We start from the raw sequence: 6,979 nt of genomic DNA, 5'->3' as shown, positions 1-6,979 counted from the left end.
AATAACAAAATAGGAAGATTTAGACATTGATAACACAGCATATTATTGCATGTTTGGTGGTCCTCTGAGTAGCTATCATTTCTTCTTTAGGTATCCATATACCTAGTATTTTTTCACTATTCAGAACTAATCGTCCTGTAAAGACACAAACAGAATACTTCTCTTTCTTTTAATGAGGTCTCCTTATACATAGCAGACCTTGTAGATGGGCCATCATCCTTCCTCCTCCTGAGACGTTTTCTGTTCTGATCGAATCTTAATTAATTTAGATGGGACCCAAAGCTTTTCTTCTCCTGTGGAAACAAAAGCATAACCCCAACGTAACACATATCCTGGTTTCCAGACTGAGGACATAACATCCTTAAAATACACTGGTTGGTTTAGTTCAGAAGTCTTCTTTGTAGTCCAGTGTCTTTCTGCTGCAGTTTGTCCTTGTGTTAGAAATTCCATGTTAGTAAAGCATTATGTAACCTGTGTTTAGGGGTCTTTGTTCTCCCTGGCTGTTTATGAAGCATCTCTTTTAAGGTTCGGTTAGATCTTTCAATCACTGCTTGTCCTGTGGGATTGTAAGGTATACCAGTTACATGTTTTATATTATGATATTTGAAAAATTGTTCCAATTTACTGGAGACATATGCTGGAGCATTGTCAGTTTTTATCGTTTTAGGTATACCCATAACAGCCATCACCTCTAAGAGGTGTGTAATAACAGAGTCAGCCTTCTCAGAGCTGAGGGCAGTAGCCTATTGGAATCCTGAGAACGTGTCTATGGTATGGTGTACATATTTTAAACTGCCAAATTCTGGGAAGTGGAATGCGTCCATTTGCAAAAGTTCATTTCTGTGAATACCTTTAGGATTACAACCTGCTGGCAATGGAGTTTGATTGTAGAATGAGCAACTGGGGCAATTTTTTAATATTTCTTTGGCTTGTTGCCAGGTGATAGAAAAATCGTTCTTTAAGCCTTTGTTGTTAACATGGTGTTTCTTATGGAATTCTGAAGCTTCCAACACATTACCTACTAACAAACGATCAATTTCATCATTGCCTTGTGCCAGAGGACCTGGCTGACCTGTATGGGATCTGATGTGTGTTATATATATAGGATGAGTCCTGTTTCTGATGGTTTCCTGTCATTGTAAAATTAATGAGGTTAATTCAGTACTATCAGGAACAAATTCTGCAGTCTCATTGTGCAAGACAACTCTTTCTGCATACTGAGAATCTGTGACTATATTGAGAGGCTCTGTAAAGTCTTTAAGTACCATGAGAATGGCATATAACTCTGCCTTTTGTACGGAGTTATAAGGGCTTTGAACTACTTTACTTATATTTCCTGATTTATACCATGCCTTACCTGATTTGTTTGCATCCATGTAGAAGGTAAGAACTCCAGAAATAGGTGTTTGCCCCAGGATACGTGGAAGAATCCAAATTGTTTTCTTTATGAATTTGATTCTCTCTGTTTTGGGATAGTTATTACTAATAGTTCCCAAAAAGTCACTGCAAGCTATTTGCCAATACTCATTATCCTTCCATAAGGAGGAAATTTCCTCATTCGTTAAAGGTACAATAATTTCAGCTGGGACTTTCCCAGTCAGTTGACGAAGCCTTAACTTACCTTTTAATATCAAATCAGAGATCTTTTCTATATATTTTTTCAATTTTTTATTCTGTTTATGTGGCAGAAATACCCATTCTAGTATGATGTCTTCCCTCTGCATTAATATTCCTGAGGGGTATTCTCTAGATGGCAAAATAACCAGAATACAGTCCAGTTTGGGATCCACACGGTCTACATGTGCTTCTAATATTCTCTTTTCTACCCATTCTAATTCTTTTTCAGCCTCAGCTGATAGTACTTGTGGGCTGTTTAGGTCTTTATCTCCTTTTAAAGCCATTTTAGGTGTTTTAAATCATGCCCTTCTATACCGATAATTGTCTGTAATTGAGAGGTTTCTCCTAATAGTTTTTGAAGATCATTAAGAGTCCGGTAACGATCTCTTCTGATCTATACTTTCTGCAGTCGAATCTTCTGAGCATCTATTTTATAACCTAAATAGTTAATAGAATCTCCTCTTTGTATTTTTTCTGGGGCAATTTGTAGTCCCCAGTAGGGCATAGTTTCCTTTACTGCTTCAAACATCTTTTCCAAAGTATCCTTATTTGAATCAGACAATAATATGTCATGCATATAATGATATATTAACTAATGTGGAAATTTTTTACAAATTATTTCTAGAGGTTTATTCACAAAATATTGACACAAAGTTGGGCTGTTTAACATACCTTGAGGTAGTACCTTCCACTGGAATCTCTGTACCAAACCGGAATTATTATAGGTAGGTACTGTGAAGGCAAACTTTTCTCTGTCGTTTTCTTGTAACGGTTGGTGAAAAAGCAATCTTTTAAGTCTATAACTATAATTGGCCAATCCTTAGGAATTAGAGAAGGTAATGGCATCCCAGCTTGTAAAGACCCCATAGGCTGTATTACCTTGTTGATGGCTCTAAGATCAGTAAACATTCTCCACTTACGAGACTTCTTCTTGACAACAAAAACAGGTGAATTCCATGCACTAGTTGATTCCTCAATATGTCCAGCATCTTACTGTTCCTGAACTAACTTCTCAAAAGCCTCTAACTTCTCAGATGTCATAGGCCATTGACCCACCCAGATGGGTTCATCTGTCAGCCATTTTAAGGGTAGAGCTTTTGGTTGCTTTGTTGGTTTGACACTAGCATCCTGCTTCTGTACAGCCTGTACATTCGGCATCTGTTTTCTGTACTGCCTTACTATATTCTTTCTACCACTAAGAGCTTGTCTATAATTCCTACCTGATACAGGAGGAATGTTAATCTGAGTATTCCATTGCTGGAGTAGATCACGACCCCAGAGGTTTATAGTAATATCTGCAACATATGGCTTTAACCTTCCTCTCTGTCCTTCTGGCCCAATAAAGTCAATCCATCTAACGCTCTGTTAGGGTTTCAATCCCTAAGAATTGAACGTTGACCTCTTTTAAAGCCCAATTGTGGGGCCAGGACTTCTGATTAATGATAGTGATGTCACTTCCTGTGTCTAAGATGCCATTAATCACCATATTATTTACCTTAACTGATAACTTGGGTCTATGATATTGTATAGAAGTTTGCCAAATTATATGTTTTGTATCTCCTCCTGATATAATTGATTCATCCTCTGGAGCTAATGTATTATCCAGTGCCGTATTATTTGCAATGGTCAGTGGATCTTCTAGTTGTCCTGAGAGAGGCTGTCCTCCACTGTCACTGGGAATGACCAGATAATCTTTCTGGGATTTGCTTGAGCCCCTGATCCCTGTTTCCTGGCTTTAAAGATTTACCTTGTCTATCTCTTGTGGACCAGCATTCATTAGTCCAATGTTTACCCTGTCCACACCTCCTGCAGAGACCTGGAGGCTGAGGCCTTCTGTTTGACACATTCCTGGTAGAAGCATTATTCCTAGGTATGCATTGTCTGCAGTTCCTACTCAGATGTCCCATTTTACCACAATTAAAACATCTAAAGTTTTGACGTCTTTTGAAACTTCTAAAGATTGCTTCCCCAACCCAATTTGGTATCTCCTCTTGGGTAGGCCATATTTCATCCTGATTCCTCCTAAATCCTTTAGAAATGGCTTCTCCTATCCAGGTTCCTGCCTCTGGATTGTCATACTCAACATTAGTTGTATATAAGACCCATTCCTCCAATGGTGCTGATCTTACCTTTAATGGCCACAGTATCTGTTTGTAATGTGGGTTTGCATTCTCATAAGCCAACGATTCTGTAAGAAGTCGCCTAATATTAGGATCAGTCATTTGTAAATCTACTGCTCTGGATAATCTTTGTAAGAATTCAGAGAATCTTTCTCTCGGACCCTGTATCACTTTTGAATATGATTCAACTCTTTCCCCTGGTTCACGAACCTTATCCAAAGGATTTAGTGCTGCTGTTTTGTATAAAACAAATGTATGCTCATCATAACCAGCTTGGACCTGCGGGTCAGAAAATTGCTTCTCCCCAATAATCTTACTTTCAGAAGCTTCAAAGCCATCCTTCAAACCTTGAAGTTCAAGTGCCTTGGCTTCCTGTCTCCACAAAGCTTTCCATTGTATTTGGGAAGACTGGTCCAACCCTGCAGATATTAAATCATTCCAATCTGAGGGAGTTATCTTATTGGTAGTAGCCCATGTATTTAGTAACTGTTTTACATGAGGGCTGTGGACCCCAAAAGTCATCATTGCTTCCTTAATATCTTTCATTTCTTTCATGGGAATAGGTTCCCATGTATGTGTAGTGGAACCAGATTGGTTCCTCCATGATGCTGGCCTTTCTAGAAATGACTTGCACCTGTAAGTTGCTGTGACACTGGAACCCAGCCCTCAGACAACAAGAAAACATGAATCATGTGGAGTAAAGAACTGAGCCCATCAACCTTCATTTATTTCAATTAAAAGGAAAGAGAAACTCCTGAACCTTGATGTGTTATAAGAGGATATACACTTACCTGGTGAGGATTATGTGTTTTTATATGGTTACATAACAAAGTATACAATAGCAGATGTCTTAATTACTTTTCTGTTAAATGACAAAACATTCATCAAAAACTAACTTGGATCCAGGCATAGTGGCAAACACCTTTAATCCCAATACTGGGGAGGCAAAGGCAGACGCAGAGGCAGGTGGATTTATGTGAGTTCAAGTTCAATCCAATCCACATATTGAATTGTGGAAAGGCAAGAATTAATACTGAAATCCTGTCTCAAAAGAAAGGAGAAAGAAAGAAAAGAAGAAAGAACCAACGAAAGAAGCCGGATAGTGGTGGCACATGCCTTTAATCCCAGCACTCGGGAGGCAGAGGCAGTCGGATCTCTGTGAGTTCGGGTCCAGCCTGGTCTACAGAGGGAGTTCCAGGACAGCCTCGAAAGCCACAGAGAAACCCTGTCTCAGAAAAAAAAGAAAGAAAGAAAAAAGAAAAGTAAGGCAGACAGAAAGGCAGGCAGGCAAAACAACAACAGAAAGTTGGGGAGGAAAGGGGTTGATGTCATCTCACACATTACAAATTTATCACTGAGGGAAACCACAGCAGGCATGTGGAAACAGGAGCTGCAGCAGAGATCACGGAGGATTTAGTTTACTGGGTTGCTTTCCAAGGGCAGCTTTCTTTCTTTTTTCTTTTTTGATTTTTTTTCCTTTTTAAAAAAAGTGATTTTTTAAAAGATTTATTATGTATACAATGTTCTGCCTACACACCAGAAGAGGGCACCAGATCACATTACAGATGGTTGTGTGCCACCATTTGGTTGCTGGGAATTGAATTCAGGACCTCTGAAAAAGCAGTAAGTGCTCTTGACCTCTGAGCCATCTCTCCAGCCCCCCAAAAAACCAAATTTTTATTTAAATTAAAAACAAACTTATTTTACATACCAATCCCAGTTCCCTCTTCCTCCCACCCACCCCCAGACCCCCACCAACGGCTCATCCGACCCCCATACACTCCCCAGGGAGGGTGAGGCCTTCCATGGGGAATCATCAAAGTCTGTCACATCATTTGGGGCAGGGCCCAGGCCCTCCCTCATGTATCTAGGCTGAGAGAGTATCCCTTCCATGGGGAATGGGCTCCAAAAGCCCATTTGTGCACTAGGGATAAAAACTGGTTCCACTGCCCAGGCCTCCCAACTGACACGCATGCTCAGGGGGCCTGTTTTGGTCCTTTGCTGGTTCCCCAGCTGTCAGACTGGGGTCTGTGACCTCCCACTTACTCAGGTCAGCTGTTTCTATGGGTTTCCCCAGTATAGTTATGACCCCTTTGCTCATCACTCCTCCCTCTCTACAACTGGACTCCGGGAGTTCAGCTCAGTGCTTAGCTGTGAATCTTTGCTTCTGCCTCCAAAAACTACTGGGTAAAGACTTTGGGATGGCATTTAAGGTAGCCTCTCCACTATTGCTTACTTAGTTGGGGTCGTCCTTGTGGGTCTCTGAACATTTCCCTGGTGCCAGATTTCCCTTTAAACCTATAATAACTCCCTCTATTAAGGTATCATTTTCCTTGCTCTCCCCAACTCGATATTCTTCCCCCAACTCGATCTTCCTGGTCCCTCATGTTCTGGGGGGGTGGGGAAGGCATGTATGTCTCTCTTAGGGTCCTCCTTATTTCTTAGGGCAGCTTCCTTCCTATACAGCCTTGAGCTACCTTCCCAAGGGTAGCAACATCCACAGTGAGCTGATTCCTCCATAAATAACCAATCATGAAAACAGCCTATAGGCATCCCTATAGGCCAACACAATGGAGGCAATTTTTTCTTGGAGTTTTCTTTCTTCCCCAACGCCGGTAGTTTCTGCCATGTTGACAAACATCAATCAGTGTTAGTGTCTAACAAAGAATAACCTTTCCTTTCTTGTTTGTCCCCAAGATATTATGTTAATGACTTAATATAAACTACAACTGTAAATGTCCCATACTCTTTAGAGAACTCACAACTAAAAAGTCAGGCGTCTCTTTAAAAATCAAGTCTCTCGGCTGTGAATGCCACTAAAATTAAACCAAACAAGCATGAAAAACGTGGTTCCTAGGGTTTCTACTGCTGTGAAGAGACATCATGACCGTCGCAACTTTTATGAAGGTAAAACCTTTCATTGGGGTGGCTTACATCTTCAGAAGTTTAGTCCATTACTACCATGGTGAGACATGGTGTACAGGCAGACACGGTGCTGGAGAAGTAGCCAAGTGTCCTGCATCTTGGTTTGCAGGCAACAAGAAGTGGTCTGTATCACTGGGTGACCTCAAAGCCCACCTCCACAGTGACATACTTCCTCCAACAAGGTCACTCCTACTAAACAAGGACATACCTCCTAATAGTGCTACTCCCTTTGAGGACCATTTTCTTTCCTTTTTTGGTTTCTCAAGACAGGGTTTTTCTGTAGCTTTGGAGCCTGTCCTGGAACTTGCTCTGTAGGC

The sequence above is a fragment of the Mesocricetus auratus genome, unplaced genomic scaffold (genome assembly GCF_017639785.1).
Source record: "Mesocricetus auratus isolate SY011 unplaced genomic scaffold, BCM_Maur_2.0 Super-Scaffold_100037, whole genome shotgun sequence".
In the NCBI taxonomy this organism is placed as follows: domain Eukaryota; kingdom Metazoa; phylum Chordata; class Mammalia; order Rodentia; family Cricetidae; genus Mesocricetus; species Mesocricetus auratus.
This window is presented reverse-complemented; position numbering follows the sequence as displayed.